The 20,508-nt window shown below is 43.3% G+C and overlaps 1 protein-coding gene and 1 pseudogene across 4 annotated transcripts in view; one reads left to right on the top strand and one right to left on the bottom strand.

Moving 5' to 3' along the window:
- Window positions 1–345: 345 nt before the first annotated feature.
- Window positions 346–20,508, top strand: part of IP6K2 (inositol hexakisphosphate kinase 2) — a 31,673-nt gene continuing 11,510 nt past the window's right edge. Inside the window, exons 1-2 of one of the 4 annotated variants that reach the window (XM_041762590.1) lie at window positions 367–492; window positions 10,592–10,743. The gene's annotated coding sequence lies outside the window, so the exon portion shown is untranslated. Of the gene's footprint in view, window positions 493–3,836; window positions 3,861–5,655; window positions 6,179–10,591; window positions 10,744–20,508 lie in introns of those variants that run through there. The other 3 variants (XM_041762589.1, XM_041762588.1, XM_041762591.1) reach the window with 3 other exon arrangements.
- On the bottom strand, window positions 11,746–19,991 carry LOC121495312 (annotated as a pseudogene).

Below are 20,508 nucleotides of genomic sequence, written 5' to 3'. Positions count from 1 at the left end.
TTCCCAGTTTGCTGCAGACTGTCTCAATGTTAACCCTGAAAAGTCCACACTCCGGGAACCCCACCCCGGACTCTGGAAAAATGGGACTAGTGGTTGAGCCATGCGTTCACCCAGGGATCCCTCATTGCACCCACAAACACAAAGCCCATCTGTCCACCCAATCACCCCCCTAACCTGCCTGGCCATCCTGCCCCTTGGAAGGCAAGCGAGGCCCGCAGCATCTCTGGCCCCGCCCCGTGCCCCGCCCCTCCCGGAAGCCGCTACCTCGATCCCGGCGCCCTAGCAACAGCGCTTTTCGCGCTGCCCAGTCCGCGAGCCGGGCTCCGGGGCGAGCCAATAGCGAGGGGGCTCCGGGAGCGAGGCGCGGGGGGCGGGGCTCGACGCGGCCGCCGCCATCTTGATGGGAGAGAAACAATAGGACGGAAGCGCCGCGGGACGGGCTGAGGCCGCAGGTGATCCCCGCCTTGTGCAGCCTGTGGCTCTGCCGCCCAGGTAGATTTGGGAGAGGGGGGGTCTCCGGGCCGTCCGCAGGCGCGGTCTCTGGTCATGAGGGGTGTCCCCGTGTTATTTGGGGTGGGGCTCTCTCGCGGTCCTGGGGGCGGGGAGATGTCCCTGGGTCTTCGTGGGGCCGGATATCCCCCGGTCATTTGAGAAAGGCATTATTTCCTCAGGTTACTCGGGGCGGGGATGGGGTGGGTGGAGAATATCGTCCCGGATTTTGAGGGGCAGAATCTTCTCTGGTCATCGAGGGGGTCTCCCGGGTGTTTTGGCGGTGCAGGATCTCTCTGGGAAGGTTTCCTCCAGGTCTTCGTGGGGGAAAGATCTCCTGTGTCATTGCTACCCATGGGCCCCCGGGTTACTGCGGTGGGGGGGTTCTCCTCGAGCCTTTGAGTGGAGGAGCCAGCCCACCGCCTCAGGTGCTGCCTACCTGGCTGGCAGATGTGCAGCCATTTTGAGCGTTGAATGCCAGTTGGGCCTGTCAGCGGGTCGCTGGTGAGGAAATCTGCACATCATCTTCTCCAAAAAAAGTCCTAAAATGGATCACAGGATGTCTTCTCTAATAGTGGTAAGCTTCACCGTGGGTGGAGCTTTCATTTCTTTCTCTTTTGCTTCAAGACTGCTTTTGCCTCCTATCCTAATGATTTGTATCCTTCGGTTTCCTACGTCCAGAAAGCTGCACTTGCAGAAAAAAAAGAGCCCTCAAGTGTTGTGAAAACAGAATGTAGAAAACAGTCAAGTGCTCTTAAATCCCGGGTAAATAGAACTAGTTACTGCTTGGAATGAAACATTTTGGTAGTTAAAGGTACATAAAACAAGAATAAGGTCTTTGGAAAGAATAGTTGTCGAAACTTTTGAAAAGTGGTAACGAAAATGTTGCAGTTCACCAGTTTTGTGATTTTTTTTTTTTAATAAAGCACCATGATTACAGTAATTTTGATGAATTCTAGTATTTAAAATGTTTGCAGTATTTGCATTTTAAGCAGGGTTACATTTTAAGCAAACTCAGGTGCTTATTTACATGTGTTGCTGCTGTGAGGTTTGTATAATTGCATCCTGTAGCCTGGTGTTAAGTTTTTAAAAAGAAGTTTCGGTGGGGGGGTGTTATTCTTTTAACTTAAGCCACTATCAGAATTAGAAGCTGGTGAAATGAATACTTTATCATATTTGACATAAAAAGCCAGTTGATCTTAGTAACTTTTTCTTTGGAGAAAAAGTCAGTTGAACTGTTCACTCTTATTCCAACTGATCTATTTGCTTTGTGACTTTAGACTAGAATTCACAGGAATTGTTAGAAATCAAGTACATAAGAACCAGCACCAGAGTTGATATAATTGTAAAAACCACTTTTGCAGATGGAATAGAGTTCTTTTGTGCTTTGGGGCTTCGCAAATGGCAGACCAGTACACCATATACCATCCTCTGTCTGTCATAGCAGTGGAATGTGGAAGGAAGGAGCAACTGCTGACTGATGAACCTTAGCCAGGCTCCCTTGCAGAGAGGTGCCAGAGCCTTCTGTAAGCACTGGAGATGTCACTGGTATCTAGGCAACAGGGTTGAGCCTGAGCCTCCAAGGCCAGCTTGCTGAGGTGAAAATTTTCCATTGTTTAGTTCATAAAGAGGATGCTCTGGGGAAGAATTTTCCCTTTAAGTGAAGTTATTTTACCTAGTGAGTAATCGCCCTAACAAATTGAACATGTTTTTGTACAGTGGAAGGTAAGCAGATGATTTCTCTTGTGTGATTACATTTTAAAGCATGTTTTTGTTTTTTAAATAATTATATTTTTGCCTGTGTGAATACTGAGTAATAAAAGTAACAAGTAGTATTATATTTTGCAATATATTCTGGTAACAAAATAAAAAGTCCTTTCCCCCCCCAAAATTGGATTTGCAATCCACCTCAGAGTTTGAAGGAAAGGACAGTCTCTTAAACTGGTGAACAGTTGGTTTGTCATCCATCACCAGTTGGAGTTACAAACTCTTAGTTGATCTTGTTTCATCTCGCTGCCTGTCTCCTCCATCTTAAAAACAAAACCTGAATCTTTTTAGGTGGCATAGTCCCAGGATGTAGTTTTTCCATCAGTATTTCATTGCATATCTCTAAGAGATAAGAAGCTGCCCAGGGTATCTACAATACCATTATTCTGCCTAGAAACCAATGATGAGGGACGCCTGGGTGGCTCAGCAGTTGAACATCTGCCTGTGGCTCAGGGCATGATGCTGGGGTCCCAGAATCGAGTCCCACATCTGGCTTCCCTCGGGAAGCCTGCTTCTTCCTCTGCGCGTCTCTGCCTCCTCTTTGTGTCTCTCATGAATAAATAAATAAAATCTTAAAAAAACAAACAAACAATGATAATACCTTTTTTCCCCACCTAAACATTTGGTTATGGTCAAATGTCTCTGATTTTCAAGTAATTTTTTTTTAAAGATTTTATTTATTCATGAGAGACACATTGGTGGGGGGGCCAGACAGAGAAGCAGGCTCCATGTAGGGAGCCCGATGTGGGACTCAGTCCCCGGACCTGCTGAGCCACCCAGGCGTCTCTCCAATAATATTTTTACAGTTGATTGGTTCATATCAGAATCCAAATAAGTAGTCTGCACATTACATTTGATTGAGGTATCTCTTTTTCTTAAATTTATATATGCTCATTCTATTTTTCTTGTAGTTTTGTTGCAGCAACTGTCATTTATCTTTAGGATCCCATATGCTGGCTTTTGCTGATCATTTCCTTTACTTGAGACCTTTTGACTATGATGCCTGGATTGAAGGGGGTTGCTCCTGTATATCTTTTCAGTGAAGAAGTTGTGAAAGCTTTGCCAAGGCTCACTCAAGGGATGCCTAGGTGGCTCAGCAGTTGAGCGTGTGCCTTTGGCCCAGGGCATTGTCCCAGAGTCCTGGGATCGAGTCTCACATCAGGCTTCTTGCATGGAGGCTGCTTCTCCTCTGCCTATGTCTCTGTCTCTGCCTCTCTCTTTGTGTCTCTCATGAATAAATAAATAAAATCTTAAAAAAAAAAAAACTGCTCACTCAAAACTGAGCCCCAAATCATGACCCTTCAGGGACATGAAGTGCCACACAGTGCAAGATTCTCCTCCCTCTGTGTCATGTAGTCCAAAGGGTATGAGCCCTAGATTTTCGATGTGAAGCTAGGAGGGGATTCTTACCCATGGCTTCTAGGAGGATGTAGATGTTCTACCTCTTTGTCTTTTTATAGACCTCCCTCTCTTGGGCTGACCTTGCACCCTCTCCTCACAGGCAGTTCACACCTCTAGGGGCCCTGACTCAGTGTTCTTTGCGCATTACTCTTAGAGTGCCTTCTGTCTTCCTTTTGTAGGTAATCTCCAACTCTTGTTTTCAGGTAAGTTCACTCAAGCTTTAATTCCATTGCTCCCAACTATCTGCTGAATATTTCTTTTTTTTTTTAAATTAATTTATTTATTTATGATAGTCACACACACAGAGAGAGAGATAGGCAGAGGGAGAAGCAGGCTCCATGCACCGGGAGCTCGACGTGGGATTCGATCCCGAGTCTCCAGGATCACGCCCTGGGCCAAAGGCAGGCGCTAAACGCTGCGCCACCCAGGGATCCCAGTCTGCTGAATATTTCTTGAGTGCTTGACCATCCCCTTATATGTTAAGAGTCTGCAGCTCAACTCAGTGTCTTCTGAGTGGTTTCTGACTTCATGAACCAAACATTTTGTATGACGTGGGAAGGCTCAATATCTGACTCATCCCTCTAATTTGATTCCCCGTATTGGGTTCTGAAGATAGTGTCCATGGGTATGCACACTCCAGTCTGTATGTAGAGTGCAGTGAGAGTTGTGCATTTTTTAAGATAGAGGCCCACAGATGTCTCAGATTCTCCAGGGGGTCAGTAACCCCCAGAAGGATTAAGAACAGTGTGGTACGCCTGGCCATCTACTAAATCCCGTTTCTCTACTCTTCCCCCCCTTCCTCCCTTAATTCCCCTGTGGAAGTTGGGCACCAGGCTCTCTGGGTACATTGGAGAAGGGAGGAGAATTTGTGCCCTCCTGAGTGTGCCACTGAATGTGGGGAGGTCATTCTAGGTGGGACAGGTGTCTGGAGAAGGGGGTCTCAGCCTAAGAGCTGTTGGGACTCTTTCCTACTTCCCACCCCAGGGATGAAGTAGGAGAGACCCATGAGAGAAGGAAGCTCATTCTGGAAGAGGCTGGAGAGATCAGCTTGGTCTTGATCCTGATGGTCTCCTAGAGGTTGCAGCTGTTAGGGGTACTCCTGCTATCATCTCCTTCCTTCTGCAAACTCAGGACTGTGAAGGCAGTATTACTGCCGCCTCTTTCACCTTTGGTTTTAAAATCTTCAAATAACCAGATAACTAAATTCATGAGCCCACAGTTACCTGGAACAAAACATTTTTATGGTATAAAATGTAATGGAGTAGCTTGAGAGCTTTCTAAGCACTAGCAGTTTTTCTTAAGTTTAAATTTTTTTCTTCTCTCAAACCTCCCTTTTCACATGTGCTTCTTTTTTTAAAAAAGATTTGTTTGTTTATTATTTATTTATTTATTTATTTATTTATTTATTTATGACAGAGAGAGAGAGAGAGAGAGAGAGGCAGAGACACAGGAGGAAGGAGAAGCAGGTTCCATGCCAGGAGCCTGATATGGTACTCCATCCCGGGATTCCAGGATCTCGCCCTGGGCCAAAGGCAGGCGCCAAACCGTGGAGCCACCCAGGCATCCCCTTCACATGTGCTTCTAATGTGTATAAGAATCGAATCTTTTTGTTTGCTCCTTAAGTAAGAATGTGGACAGAAGACCTCAATAAATGCTGGTTCTTGCTGACACTATCCTTCTACCCATGCCATTGCAGTAGTGACATGCTGGGTGTCTGTGAAACCAGGTTTTCCCTTTTCTCTGCCTGGTTAATTTTCTTCTTCTTCTTTTTTTTTTAATATTTTATTTATTTATTCATGAGAATATACAGAGAGGAGAGAGAGGCAGAGACACAGGCAGAGGGAGAAGCAGGCTCCACGCAGGGAGCCTGACGCGGGCCTCGATTCCGGGTCTCCAGGATCATGCTCTGGGCTGAAGGCGGTGCTAAGCCGCTGAGCCACCCAGGCTGCCTGGTTAATTTTCCCCAGGGAAAATGTCTAAGAGCTGTTTATGTAAATAGAAAAGCATATGGAAGAAAATCTGCACACTGAAGAGGCTCCCAAACTAATAATGGTGGTCATTTTATCACACTTGTAACCAGTTTAAAAACCTGTTTCTTTAAAGGCTAGGCAGGATGTCCCATGGCACTCCATTCCTCTGCCTGGTGTTAAAGCCTCCTTTCTTCACTCTCCTTCCAGAGGCCATACTGTCTGGTCCCTCCTGTGGCCTCCGTCTCCCAGTAGACTCTTTGGAAGAACTGCAGGGCAGTAGGGGGCAGAGGACAGCCTGTGTTTGAAGAGTGCATTGCATGCAAGCCAAGCGGGCACCTCAGAGCACCTTTGTTTTTTTTGTTTTTTTAAGATTTTATTTATTTATTAATGAGAGACAGAGACACAGGCAGAGGGAGAAGCAGGCTCCCTGCAGGGAGCCCAACGTGGGACACGATCCCCTCAGAGCACCTTTGTAAACTGTACTGTGCCTGGTTTACAGATGAAGACAGGCATGAAGAGAAGGCTAAGCACCAGGTACACCCCAAGATAAGGTAGGCCCCAATTTGCCAGGGAGATTTAAACGAATTTTTTTATACAACTCAAAAGTGTATTACATAAACTTAAAGAGATGTACTTGGAAGTTGACTTTCCTATAATACTTATTATTTTTAATTGCATGTACACAATTATTATCTAAAACAATGTATTCCTTTAGAAGCTATGCTTTTTACCCACATATTTTGTGAATCAGTCCTATTCCAATATGTCTGCATGCTTCTTTGCTATTCTCATAGCCACATTTGGAGGTGCTCTCCTGAGCACTCTACCTTCACCTTTTGGTGGTAGAGATGTGACATTGTCACTGGAACCTCTACCCCAAGCTGGTTATAATCTCTTCAGTGTGACCCTGTTACTGTATTGATTTTTTTTTCTATATAACAGCTTTATGGAGTATTGTTCACGTAATATATAATTCATTCCAAAGGACTCCTGTATCTCTCATTTCCATTATAGCCCCCCCCCTCCACTGGCCCTTTTGTCTTCCTGAAAGTCTTTTCCCCTTGACCTGTGTTAAAGGCCACCACTGCACATGGTTAAGCCCTGGGGATGAAGGGAGGAAGCAAGCTCTTCCTGCTGTTGGTTGTGGTAGTATGCCCCACAGTGAGTTGCCTTGGGACCAGGGAGGATGTAGCACATTACCATTTTGCTGTTTTACATGGAAGATTGGAAGCGTTTTTGTGCTTTAAACTGCTGAGATGCCACTTAATTTTTTTTTTTTTTTTAAGATTTTATTTATTTATTCATGGGAGACACAGAGAGAGAGAGAGAGAGAGGCAGAGACACAGGCAGAGGGAGAAGCTGTCTCCATGCAGGGAACCGGAAATGGGACTCGATCCTGGGTCACCCAATCAGGCCCTGGGCTAAAGGTGGTACTAAACTGCTGAGCCACCTGGGCTGCCCAAGATGCCATTTAATTAAGACTGAAATGGTTGAGAGTATGGTCTCCAGGTTGGAATAGCAAAACCAAGTGGTTAAACAGAAAAATTGTGCCTTTATTTTATTTTAATTAATTTATTTTTAAAAGTTGTATTTATTTATTTATTCATGAGAGACAGAGAGAGAGAGAAGCAGAGACATAGGCAGAGGGAGAAGGCAGGCTCTCTGTGGGGAGCCGGATGTGGGACTCTATCACTGGACCCTGGGATCATGCCCTGAGCCAAAGGCAGACCGCTGAATCATTGAACCATCCCGGCGTCCCTTGATTTGATTTGATTTATTAATTTTTTTTTAAAGAAATCTGATAGGTTTTTTTTTTTTTTTTTAAGATTTTATTTATTTATTCATGAGAGAGAGACAGAGGGAGAAACAGGCTCCATGTAGGATGCCCGATGTGGGACTTGATCCCGTGTCTCCAGGATCAGGCCCTGGGCTGAAGGCAGTGCTAAACCACTAAGCCACAGGGGCTGATTTGATTTTAAATGTTAGTGAAATGTAGCTGTTGCTTATTTTGTCAGTACCTACAGCACCCTGTCCATGGAAAATAGAAATAATAGCTCCAGCACCTTCTCCTGGGACCCTCACTATACTAAGTCTTTCATCTGTGTCCTTTTTGTTCCTGGGGTGATCTCATCCCATTCTGGACTGAAGAGTTTCAGACTTTGGGTTGTTTCTGAAACCCTTGTGATTTGGAGATGGAGTTCCAGTACCTGCTGTCATAAACTCCTCAGGGCAGTTGGGGTCAGTCAGGGCCTCTTGGGCCTCTTCTGTTTGGTTTCTGTTGTAGAGAATTCACAAAACTTTCTTTGCAATGCTGGGTCTGTTTGCTTGTCTTCACTCTTGTGAATGTATTTAACTGAGAGTCATGATCAAAATGGGAGATCATTTAGTATTACTTGTTCTATGTTTCCATCCATTTATCTTATTTGAGACACTCATACATGATTTAGAAATTGAGTGTCTATTCCCAAGCCTAAAGAAGATTAATTTTTTTTTTCTTTTAATAAGATGTGTTAGAAATTGGGAAGACAGAACACTTGGCTAGTGCTGCTGTTTCTGCTCCAGGCTTTTCTGTCCCCAGGTGCATACTTCAGAAATGAGAGGCCCCATGGGCTATGTGAGTTCCATCTTACTGCCTTGGGGAATATAAAAATCTTGCATCACCTTCAAAGCTTGTTTTTTTTTTTTTTTTTTCAAAGCTTGTTCTATAAGAATAGAGGTTTTTTTGTTTTGTTTTGTAAGAGTAAAACTAACTCTAGATAGGACTTTTTATCTGGGATTGAGATGCCAGATCTATACAACTTTGGTGTCATTGCTAAGGCTGCAGGAACATTTGTCTTGGGATTTTTTTTTTTTTTTTTAATTTATTTATGATAGTCACAGAGAGAGAGAGAGAGGCAGAGACACAGGCAGAGGGAGAAGCAGGCTCCATACACCGGGAGCCCGACGTGGGATTGGATCCCAGGTCTCCAGGATCGCGCCCTGGGCCAAAGGCAGGTGCCAAACCGCTGCGCCACCCAGGGATCCCTGTCTTGGGATTAACATAGCTCCAAGCCTGCCATTTTTCACTCTGATGCCCATTTGTTTAATGTGCTTGAAATTTGGTGTCTGTGGATTGCGCCTTTAGCTCATTCTTCCCCTTTAATGAGCAAGAAGTGATGCTAAATCTCTGTAGGGGTCTCACTTTAGCTTCTTTTACAAGGTGCTCTGTGGAGGTGTGTAGACCAGCACCTGTTGGTTCTCATGCTAAACAGAATCAGACCCTTTCCTTGGGAGATTGCTGAGAGCTATCTCCAGCAAAGAAGAAGGCTAGATAGTGTATTTGACCACAGAATGTATTTTTTTTTTTAAGATTTATTTATTTATGAGAGACAGAGAGAGAGGCAGAGACATAGGCAGAGGGAGAAGCAGGCTCCATGCAAGCCCAATGCGGGATTCGATCTTGAGACTCTAGGATCACACCCCAAGCCAAAGGCGGACACTCAACCACTGAGCCACCCAGCCATCCCAGAATGTATGTTTTTATGAACTTGAACATGACAGGAAAAACATACACCACTCTTAAACTATTTAATTGAATATTGCCGAAATGATGGTCTTCCTAAATGAGTCAGTTCTTAATGAACATTTTCAAGTTTTCTGCCTTTATGCTCTACTCATGTAAGGCAGTGAAAAGTGTCCTTCCATGAACAGTGTCTGTTCTCTGAGGTGAGTGCCTCGAGGAGAGATAGTGGAGTTGATTGCCAACTCCTTGCTGAGGGTTTGGGTTTTATTGCTCTGTCCTTATCAGAGAGTATGGGAACCCAAGTGTCTTTTCCCCAGGTCCCTTGAGCTGCCCCTGCCCTTTGTAGTATTTATGCTGGGCCTCATGGGACAGATACAGCAACACCTTCCCGGGGTTGCATGCTTGAGGGCCTTATGGGTTGATTAGGATGCTGCACCTCCTTGGAGGCCAGGGTAGGACTGTAAGCCTTAGATGCAAGTGGCAGCTGAAAGTCTCTGGGCTCTGAAAAACTGATGGATGTGGCCAAGAGGTTTAGGGCAGGTGACGGCTGGAAAAAGAGGGGACAGGCTGCTCCTCTTCCAGAAATGATTAATCTTACTCTCAAAACAGTGTTTTTTTGAAAATACTGGAGGCTCTTTATATAGTGCCAAAAAAAGGGAACAAAGAGGTAAGATGTCAAAAGTGTCCCATCTGCCTTCCCTCCCAGTCCTCAAATGTGCTCTTGAGTGACTGAAGTCACTGCCCTTCTTAAAAGCTGGGTGATTCCGAAGGAGTCAGTGTATTATGATTTGCTTCATAACTGGATGTGGTTGAATTTGATATCTTTGAAATTTGTAAATTTTTTGTTATGCTTTATTTTGGAAAGAAATCTCAGGACTTCTGGAGGATGACTGGCAAATGGCATAGAGCTGTGACCTGTGCCAGCATCAAGAATTTTCTCACACACATATCATTCTTTTCTGGTTCATCACAGAGGAACACCTCTGAGTAGTTTGTGATAAAAGCTGCCAGATTGGGGGACACCTGGGTGGCTCAGTCGTTTGAGCACTCTACTCTTGGTTTCAGCTCAGATCATGATCTCTGGGTCATAGGATCAAGCCCCATGTTGGGCTACACACTCAGCAGGAAGTCTGCTTAAGACTTTTCCTGTCCTCCTTGCACTCTTTTTCTCTCTCAAATAAATGTTAAAAAAACAAAACAAAACAAAACTTCCAGATTGATGCTGTGAGCCTGGGCCACTTTGCAGACCCTTGAGGAGAGAGTATTTACCTGAGTGAGGTTTTGCAAGGACTTGGAAGAAATTGCACTCCCTGGAACACAGTACCCGGTGCAGTGCAGGACACGCCTTGGTCCCTCCATCAGCAGGTACAACACTTGGAGTGCTGGCCTTGGCAGGTCAGGGCTGCCTGGGTTTTGTGGCTGCCCATAAGGACTGAATCATTTTTGGCTCCCTGTGTTTCAGAGAATGAGTTCATGTGTCATCTGGTTTGGGAGCCAACTGAGCGATGAGTAGGGGTAAACATTGACCACATGCAGAAAGCATGTAATCTTGCCTAAAGCCAATGAATGGACCATTACTTGTCGGCACAAGAGAGGAGAGAACTATGACTCAAGGTAGGAAAATCCCTCACAGATTTAGACCTCACAGCAATTTCAGTTGCAGTCTGAAGCAGTCACTTCGGTGTGTTTCTGTTGTGTCTGTTTCCTACAAGGTGGTGTGGGGAGTCATAGACTGCACCAAGGAGAAGACTGGAGATGGAGAATAACCCTTGAAAGAGGAGTAATGGTCTTTTTAAGGAGGACTGAAAATTCTTGGTGTGTGTATGAAATGCATTTAATTCTTTATAAGAAATGTGATACTCTGATAAAGAGAACATGTGACACTTTAGAATTAATAATTTTAATTTCCCTGAAGCAGCAGTGCTATGGTTTTACTAGAAAAAGCTTTTTAAGTTGCTAAAACTTTGTAATTCTAGCAGTGTAACTCTGATGAACATACTTCTAGTTAGGCTTAAAGCTCTTCCTCATCTCCTTCCATCTTGGGACATGCTAGTCTTTCATTCCAGAAATCTGATCTGAGGCAGAGAGATAGGGCAGCGTGGTTGTGCTGGTGGTTCTAGAGAGATGAAGCATCTGAGAGGCTATTTCCCTTACAGAAAAGCTTATCTGGATTTTTAAAAAATATTTATTTATTCATGAGAGGCACAGAGACATAGGCAGAGGGAAAAGCAGGCTCCATGCACGGAGCCCGATGTAGAACTCAATCCTGGGACTCCAGGATCACGCCCTGGGCTGAAGGCAGGCCCTAAACCGCTGAGCCACCCAGGTGTCCTGCTTATTTGGATTGATTGATTATTTAACTTTTTAAAAGATTTTTATTTATTTTTTCATGGCAGAGAGAGAGAGGCAGAGAGGAAGCAGGCTCCATGCAGGGAGCCTGACACGGGACTCCATCCCGGGTCTCCAGGATCACACTGGGGGCTGAAGGCAGCGCTAAATTGCTGGGCCACCGGGGCTGTCCATATCTGGATTTTTTTTAACAGAATCTGTCACTTTATTTGTCCCTCAGCATTAGGGGAATCTGCCGTATTGTGGCTTTAGTGAAATAATTCCATGTACAACGTACAGCTTTTCCTTTATTAAAACTAGAATAAAATGTTAATGAGGGAGAAAACAAATACCTAGTATTGGATCTCAGGCATCTGTGTCAAGTCAGTGCAGAGCTTCTGTGTCTTATCTCTCTGGCTCTGCTGCTTTGGTATGGGGGTAGGGGGCCATGTGTGTGGGGGTGGACGGACACCCTGCCAGCCAGCCAGGCTACAGCTCCTTCGAAGTTAGGACTATGATTCCAGCCATTCTCAGCAGTAACTCTTCCATCACTTGTTTTCTGTGTTGAAGTCTACCTGTTATGGTGCCCTCTTGGGGCCTCAGTACTCCATCCATTAGGAAGGTAAATCGAGGGGTGTTGTAAGAGCATGGGTGTCACAGAATAGACTAAGTACTCCATAGGCAGTGGTTCTTGTCTCTGGCATGGTTGTATCCCATTGTCATTGAAGCTTGAGGAGTTGGTCAGTTCTTCATCCGGTCTTCCAGTGCCTTAGACATACCTTAAAGGCAGGATGTGTTTGGGTTGTTCTCCTTACTTGTTTACATGTGGTCCATCTTCCAGGGTCTCCATCATGGATTAGAGCTTTGAGCATGGTGTGGGCTAGGGCAGTGTTTTTGTTTTTGTTTTTGTTTTTGTGGATGAGCTTAAAACTTTCAAGAGCTGAACAACTGAATGTGTTTTCCTGTTTTAGTCTCCGTGAATTCTTTTATTTTTCCCTCTAATATTTTCCGTCCCTATTATAAAGGTAACATATGCTCAGAGATTGAGAATATTTCAAGAAGTTTGGGATATATAGACAATTTGAAGAGAAGGGAATAACGATCTTACCACTTGGCATGGGGCAGATGCAGGTTTTGTGCTGTCTCAAGTTTATATAACATAAATATTTATTTATTTATTTATTTATTTATTTATTTATTTATTTAGCTTCTAGTGGACAATGATTTTATTGCTTGAGTACATAGCCAAATTTATGCGACCAGGGTAGAGGCTGTGGATGACTCATATTTCCAGTTGAGGGGGGGGGGGACTCGTTTGGTCTTAGAATATCGAGCCAATTGGTGAATACGGCTCTCAATCAGAATCAATCGGAATTTGGCATCCTTATCCTTTCTGTTCCTCTCAAGATGCTTTCGAACAGCAACAGCTAATCAAATGGTACAGATCCTCAGGGAGATCAGGTACAAGTCCGTTGGACTTAAGAATTCTCAAGATTTTATTGCCTGTCACAGAACGTACTTGTGCAACACCATGGGAGTCTCTCAGGATCACACAGATCTGCGAGGGAGTCAGACCCTTCTTGGCCAGTTTGTAGATCTGCTCCTTCACGTCATCGGATGTCAGCTTCAGCCAGGTGGGGACGCTGTGGCGGTAGGGCAGAGCCAACTGGGACTCCCTTCCCGGGAGCGTGCATGCAACCCATGATGGCGGTGATCAGGCCATATATTATCTATTTATATAAATATATAATTACAACTGCCATCTTTAAACAGAAGAGTTTACAATGATGAAAACAAGTAGGTGAGAAAGTGACTGTTTAGAATGAAAAAAGAAATCAGAAGTTCACATTTCAAAAAGCAGACAAATACTACAGCCTGCAGTACTTTTTCCCCTACATTTTGGGGCAGCATTTTGACTTCCTCTTCTGTGACAACAATATTCTATGTTTCTTTTTTTTTTAAAGATTTTATTTAATCTTTAAATCTTTTAATTTTATCTTAAAAAAAAAAAAATAAGGCTGGATGGCAGACCCACCAGCATTGCTGAAGATGGCCTTCAGCAGAGACTTAGAACCAACACGTGGCCTTTCTTTGTTTTGCCTGCAAAAGATGCGGATAATTATCTTTTAATGATAACTTTGCAACTTGAAAACCTTGGGTCTTTGGGATGAGAACTCAATACCAAAACAGAATTTCTGAATGCTAGTTAGTATATTTGATTTTTGTTTTGTTTTTGATTTTTTAAAGATTTTTATTTATTTATTCATGAGAGACACACAGATAGAAGCAGAGACAGGCAGAGGAAGAAGCAGGCTCTTGATGTGGGACTTGATCCCAGGACCCTGGGATGACGTCCTGAGCCAAAGGCAGACACTCAGCCACTGAGCCAGGCGTCCCTAGTATGTTTGTGTTAAACTATGGTAGAATTTTAATCTTCTTGAGGCTGCATTTCTTTATTTTTTTAAAGATTTTTTTTATTTATTCATGAGAGACACACAGAGAGAGAAAGGCAGAGACACAGGCAGAGGGAGAAGCAGGCTCCATGCTGGGAGCCCGACGTGGGACTTGATCCCAGGACCCCAGGATCACGCCCTCGGCCAAAGGCAGGCACTGAACCGCTGAGCCACCCAGGGATCCCCATTTTCCTTTTTTAAGGGAGGAAAAAAAAGATATATATATCTTTTTTTCGATATCGATATATCGCACCTAATGTGGGGTGCGAATTTACAACCCTGAGATCAAGAGTCCCAAGCTCCACCGACTGAGCCAGCCAGGTGCCCTGAGGCCACACTTTTAAAGTTTATTCTTGAATGACCATTCTTTTTTTTAAAAGATTTTATTTATTTATTTATTTATTTATTCATTCATTCATTCATTCATTCATTCATTCATTCATTCATGAGAGACACACACAGAGAGAGGCAGAGACACAGGCTGACAGAGACAAAGGGAGATGGCAGGCTCCATGCAGGGAGCCCAACATGGGACTTGATCCCGGGTCTCCAGGATCACGCCCTGGGCCGAAGGCGGCATTAAACCGCTGGGCCACTGGGGCTGCCCATGACCATTCTTTTCTTGCCTGATTTTCCATAAGAGAGAATTTTCCAAGAGATTGATTGTCATTACATTAAGAGCTTAAGCTTTGTTTACATGAAATGTTTCCACACCACCCGGTCCCAGATGAGTGTTCAGGTACAGGGTCCTTCATTTATACTCCACAGGTAATGCAGACTTGATAGATGGGGAATTATAAATGCAAAATACATTTTGTAAAGTGTGTTGCATACCTCATTTTTTAAAATTTATTTATTTTTTTTCATACCTCATTTTAATAATCGTACTCACTATATGATTGGTGAGGGTTTGGATAATTGCGGTGGGTGCCTTTCGAGTTCTTTGTTGATCTGTGTGCAGAAAGCGTTCATGACGTAGTAGTGATTTGAGGCACATCCTGTGAAGTGCCTACTCTGTGCTAGTGTTCTTCTGGACTCTGGAGACTCAGTAGTAAACAGAACAGTCAGAAATCTCTGTCTTTATGGACTTTGTTTTCTGGTGGAGTCAAGATGGGGGATACAAAAAATAAGACAAATAAGAAAACATAGTAGTAGTAAAAAAACATAGTATATTAGATGGTGGTGATAAGTACTAAAGAGAAATAAAGCAGGTTGTATAAGGGAGTGTGGACAGGAAGATACGGCACTTTCAGATGGGGTAGCTAAGGAAGACCTTATTAAAGAAGGGACATTTGCATAAAGAGCTGAAGGAGGTAAGCTTGTGAGCAGAGGGAATACCTGGGGGAAGAGGTATACCAAGCAGAGAAGATGGCAGTGCAAAGGCCCTGAGGTAGTTGTATTCCAGTCATGTTTGAAAAATAACAAGGAAGCTAGTATAATAACAGATTTGATGCTATTGATGAATGTTTTACAGAAAGGTTTTTTGGGTTTATGCTTCTGTTCTGCTTGTTTGTGTATAAAGGATGCTTTTGCTTTGACTTTACAAGAATTGAAAAAGATATCCATGCAACTGGTAGAAGTCTGCTAGTATTAAGACCTTGATAAAATTGGGCTTTCAAAGTGAGCAAATGGTTTTAGGTTTAGCAGTGGGTGTCATGGATTTATGAGGGAAAACGTGGCTGTCCCTGAAAGTCTGTACCATCTGGGAATGCCTGCACAAAAGGATGGGAGAGTCCTTACTTTGACCAAGATGGTGACCCAGGCATCTTGGCAGGAGTGACTCAAGGTGCTCAGTGTGTGGCAAGTGAGCCCAGTTAGAATGGCTGGTAAAGTAAATCTCAACCAAAGCGTTTACATATAGAAGCTATTTCACAGCTAATAGGATCTTTTTAAGTATAATTTTTTCCTGATTATTAAAATAATATGTACTTATGAAAATTTGGTAAATTAAAAAGTATAAGAAAAATTTAATTCCTCAAATGAAGTATAAGTTATATACAATAAGACTCCTCAATTTTAAGTCTAATTTGATGAATTTTGACAAATTTATTTATTTATTTATTTATTTATTTTTTTTTAAAATTTTTATTTATTTATGATAGTCACACACACAGAGAGAGAGAGAGAGGCAGAGACACAGGCAGAGGGAGAAGCAGGCTCCATGCACCGGGAGCCCGATGTGGGATTCGATCCAGGGTCTCCAGGATCGCGCCCTGGGCCAAAGGCAGGCGCCAAACCGCTGCGCCACCCAGGGATCCCCAATTTTGACAAATTTATATAGGCCTATAATTACCATCCTAGTCACAGTGTAGAACATTTTCATTACTCCTAAAAGTTCTTAGTCTTCTTTGCAGTCAATTCTATTCCCCTACCTCTGCAGCTATTTGTCTACTTTCTAGAGTTCTGCTTTTTCTATAATTTCATATAAATGGAATCATATAGCATATAATCTTTTGTGATTGGCTTTTTTCATTTATAATGCTTTTATGATGAATCTTTGTTGTTGTATGTATCAATATATCCCTTTTTATTGCTGAATAATATTCCATTATATGGCTATATCATAGTTCGTTTATTCATTCACCTTTTTTTTTTCTTTTTTTTTTTTTTTCATTCACCCATTTGATGGATGTTTGGGTTTCCACCTTTTGGCTATTGTAAATAGTATCTCTATGATGTACAGATCTGTGTAGATGTTTTCATTTGTTTTAGGCAAATACATATGAATAGGATTATTGGGTCATATAATAAGTATATGTTTAACTTTCTAAGAAACTGCCAAACTGTTTTCCAAAGTGGCTAGACCACTTTTTGCATTCCTACAACAGTATTTAAGAATTCCAGTGACTGACCCTGGTGGTGTAGTCATGGGTTGTGTGCAGATACCTTATGGTGGTGGCTCTGGGGCTCATGGAGAGGAGGTGTGAATGATGAGTGTTGTTTTTCCACCATCAGGCTGGTGTGCCTCATACCACCCCCTGTGACTATCCAACCCTGGGGTTTTTCTTGAGGCAGTTAAGTGGCCCCAGCAGACTCCATTTGTAACCTCATTAGCTAAATTCTAGGCGTGTGAGCTAAGGGCTCAGGGGTTTTCATGAGTCATAGTTGTTTTATTTGAAGTATTTTATTTTTAAATTTTTAAAAAAGATTGTATTATTAGAGTTAAGAGAGAACATGAAGGGGGAGCGCACAGCAGAGCACCAGACATAGGGCTCCATTCCAGGACCCTGGGGATCATGAGTGGGCCAGAGGCAGATACTTAACCAACTGAGCCACCCAGGCATCCTTATTTACAATATTTTAGAAGCTAAGAAATTAAGGCATTGTTTCTAGCAGATCCTTAAACCAGATTAATAGATTTAAGGGGATGGGCTGCAAAGGAAATCTATGTCCTGTCCTAGGATGTATTATGTTCTGCTTTCCTTACTTGTTTATCGTTTCATGGACCAATATGAGGCAGTGTGGAAAACTAAATTTAGATGCTAAATCTGAGGGCAGTATTTCATGGTTATTCCCTCCCTAGTCACAGGGTCCACGCATTTTGCATGGACTTCTCAGTAACCACTAAAACTCTAGGACTCCTGGGAAACTGGGCCTTAGACTAACTGAGACATTTAAAAATCCCTCTGCTAAAATCATATGTGGAACAGAAAGTAGCAGGTGAAAAAGAGCAGGTGTTTTGGGCACTTTTCTTTCTTATGGCCAGGTTGAGGCCACTAGAGTGGGAGCCGATCTGATCTGTGTAATCTTTGGGAAGTTTGATCCTTCATTTTTCCACAGAGATGAGGCAAGCTCCACTTCTTCATCCACAACCCCAAATATTATAAATATGTGGTATAGTGAAGCCATATACTTATCCTCATCTTGGGAGACTAAACATAATTGAAATAAAAAGGATGCCTGGGTGGCTCAGTGGTTGAGTGCCTGCCTTCAGCCTAGGGCATGATCCTGGAGTTCTGGGATGGAGTCCCACATTGGACTCCCTGCGTGGAGCCTGCTTCTCTGTCTGCCTGTGTCTTTGCCTCTCTTTCTCTCTGTGCCTCTCATGAATAAATAAATAAAATCTTTAAAAAAATCATTGAAGTAAAAGAATCACAAAACAGGACTTATTATTTGCAATGCAATGATATTTACTGTTTTTTCCTTTTTGGTTAAAACAAACTACTGGTTACCACTCACTAATTGCATTATACCACCCACACAAGGGCTACTCCAGGTCTGTGTTCTCTGTTTTACAAACCAGAAAACTGGATCCCAGAGGGAGCCAGGGACTTGGAGACTTTCTCCAAACAATCAAGTGGCTGAACTGGGACTAGAATCTGGCTTCACCTCACTACTGGGTAATCAGTTGTCTCCCTAACTTCGCTTCATTTTTGGCAGTTTCCTCTGTCATCAGCCTGGGTCAGGCGAGGATTAGCCTTATTTTTCTTGCCTCTCTACCCAAGATGATGATGATTCTCTAGGGAGCAATGTTCTGTGGACTGCCAGAGTTGAGTGCTGGGGGGCAGGGTGGCAAGGTGCCACATCATACCCAGCAGCTAATGAATACACTGAGGACCTGGGAAGAGGAGATAGAGACACTCACCTGGCCTTTTGGCCTCCAGCCACACCCATGCACCATACACTAGAGTTGCCATGAGGGACCAATTTTTGTTGTAGATTTACCATCCCTAGATGGGTAAGAGATGCCTGGAGAAAAAGATTTTTATTTTTCTACTTAATTGAATACATTTAAGGAATCTTGAACAGAGTTGGATTTGGATTCACTTTGGTGTTAGCATTACTCTGGTAACAAAAGCAGTTTATACTTTAATGAAAGGTTTGGATTGTGATTCTAAAGCCTGGACCATGGGAAGTGTTTTGTGTTTGTGCATTGACAATTTAATAATTATGGTACCTGGTTTGTGCTTGGGTACTGGCAGACCGTCTAAGTCAGTACAGTAGCTTTCTTTTGGTATTACTTTTACTCCAGAGGTTTCTTTAGTGCATTAGCATTAGTATGAACTGGTCTGTAGACCCTAAGAAAGGGCTTAAGTGGCCAAGTATCTCAGAGCTCCACCTTCTGGAGAGAGTCTGGAATGACTGGACTATACTCCTTGGAGCTTACAACCCTGCTCAGCACATTGCCTCCTGAGGGCTTCTCTGATGAGAAGGTGGTGCCAGGACCTTTGGTTTTCGTCTCTTTGCATATAGGAAAGCTTATGGATTCCTAATCCTCAAGTCCTGTTGGCCTACAGTTGGATCTCTCTAAAAGGAGATTAACAACCAATTTAAACTCTTTAAGGGAGGCTATGTTATAAACAGAAAATACACATGGTGAAGGCACTTTCACAATAGGCTAAATGTCCCTTGTTCATAGGAAGAGCGCTGTATCAAGGAATTAGTGCCAAAGACTCTGAGACCTAGAGGTGTCCCTAGGAGGGCATCCAACAGATTGAGGTTCATTTGAGAGCTGTGGCTTATTGTCCCTGGCCCGGGAAGAGTTTCCTCACCTCCCCAAATCAGCTTCATTGTTTGAAACAGAGAGGATAGTGTCTTCCTCCCAGAAAATATCCCAAGGACCAAATGAGGTAAGTTTCTGTAATGAACCTAGCATGTAATAGGTGCTTTACTCACCTTAGAGGACGTGGGCACATCTTCAGCAGACCTGTTCTCACCACCAGCATGTCAATTGGGGTACATGGGGGACTCTTCCAGTTCCCATTAAGAACCCTGTACAGATAATGAAATGTCCAACACCCTGTCAGTAGTGCTAGTAGCCCCTGTGTAGTTTGTAAATTATAGACAGAAAACAGAGAACTAGCTTGACATGCTTTGAAATGGTTAACAGTCACATTGAGGTTGCTTTGCTGATATCTGGGGTGCTTAGAGATGCAAGTCAGGTCTAAGGCCCTAAACCTCAGGCCCTGATTACCCTAGGAGTGCAGCTTTGGTTTAAAGGTGTGCCCCAGGGATCCCTGGGTGGCGCAGCGGTTTGGCGCCTGCCTTTGGCCCAGGGCGCGATCCTGGAGACCCGGGATCGAATCCCACATCGGGCTCCCGGTGCATGGAGCCTGCTTCTCCCTCTGCCTGTGTCTCTGCCTCTCTCTGTATGACTATCATAAATAAAGAATAAAAAAAAAAATTAAAAAAAAAAAACAAAAAAAAAAATAAAAAATAAAGGTGTGCCCCAGCTTTTGGAGATCAGGATAGAACTGATAAAAATAGTCACTGACCTAGAACACCATGTATCTTTTTAAATGGAGTTAGCCAGCTTTGATCAGTTGTTTTTAGATACAGACGTTAATCATTAAAGCTAGGCCCAAGCTCTGCTGCTAATAAGGTTAATGGGGCTTGTCTTTGGCCTTAGGGTTGGGGGGGGGGCACTCTGGGGGAGTAAATCTTACCCGATGGTGAGTAAGCAGGTTTTCCCTTTAACTGCATTTTATAAAAACATAATTAATGACTAAGAATTAGCCCTAATGTAAACTATGATGATGAATCAATGTAGGTTCATCACAGTTTGTAAGAAACCTACCACTCTGATGAGAGATATTGATAACGGAGAAGGCAATGCATGTGTGGGGGCAGATGGTTATGTGAGCAATTATCTCCGTCT

This window comes from Vulpes lagopus, chromosome 7 (assembly GCF_018345385.1).
Source record: "Vulpes lagopus strain Blue_001 chromosome 7, ASM1834538v1, whole genome shotgun sequence".
Classification (NCBI taxonomy): domain Eukaryota; kingdom Metazoa; phylum Chordata; class Mammalia; order Carnivora; family Canidae; genus Vulpes; species Vulpes lagopus.
This window is presented reverse-complemented; position numbering and strand designations above follow the sequence as displayed.